Below are 1,234 nucleotides of genomic sequence, written 5' to 3'. Positions count from 1 at the left end.
TATTTCTATTCTAAATTATAACCCCTTTATTTAAAGAATGAATATAATGGAATTGTTTGTTTACCATTTTTTGGTCGTAGAATATAGTTTAAATGAATAATATCTTGCGTTAAGTTAATGGAATTAAATGATTGGTGTAGGAATATATGGTCAAGAATATGTGTTTTTTCATAGTTATTAATTTTTGTGATGAGAGGCGCATTTTAAAAGTCACTATGAGGGATATGTGTAATTCCTTTTGAATAATATTGTGTGTTAAGTTAATGGAATTAAATGATTGATATAGGAATATATGGTAAAAAATATGTGTTTTTTCATAGTTATTAATTTTTGTGATGAGAGGTGCATTTTACAAGTCAGTATGAGGGAAATGTGTAATTCCTTTTGTAATATATATATATATATATATATATATATATATATATATATATATATAACATAAAAATGAATATGCATGTTTGGGATGAAGGGGATGTAATAAAAACATTTCACTATTATTCTCAACCATTGATAAAATATTTGGATGACAATGTTATCTCACAAAATTTTACATCAACTTTAAAGAAAGATAAAGTAATTAAGGTTAAAAAGTCTTATATTTTTACTTTTGACTTTGCGTATATGTGTAATTATTATATTTTTGAAAGACATTATACACTAATTTACTTGAATATGTATTTAGAGAGAGATAGGGAAAAAATATTTTATTATGTTGAACATAATAAAATATTTCAATGCACCAAGATAATAAGTAAGTAAAAGTAAAAAAAAAATCAATTATATCTTAATAAGGGTAATAAGAGGAAAATGTGTTATTCATTCAATTATTCATACACAATTACATAGGATATTTAAAAATACTAATACTAATAATAATAATAAAACAATTCAATGTATATTATTAATAAACTATTAAATATTACAATGTCAACCATGTGTATATTATATGGTTAAAAAAATAATTATGCATATATTTTATAAAGAAATTGAAAAATATTTCTTTCGGTTAAATGTTTAGAATAGTTTCACTCTTCTATAATTTGATATTTTTTCACGTATATTTTTATGTCAATTTTGTATGAGATGTAATAAAGATATTTGGAAGTTAAATTATGTAGTGTACATAATCCAAGTGAGAGGATTTTCAAGGTATTGAATTCATGTATATGTTAAAAAAATGAAATTTAAAAAATGAATATATATATATATATATATATATATATATATATATACA

This window comes from Pinus tabuliformis, chromosome 3_1 (assembly GCF_031772625.1).
Source record: "Pinus tabuliformis cultivar Carrire ecotype Pingquan chromosome 3_1, CPIR1, whole genome shotgun sequence".
Classification (NCBI taxonomy): domain Eukaryota; kingdom Viridiplantae; phylum Streptophyta; class Pinopsida; order Pinales; family Pinaceae; genus Pinus; species Pinus tabuliformis.
Note: the sequence above shows the minus strand (reverse complement) of the source record.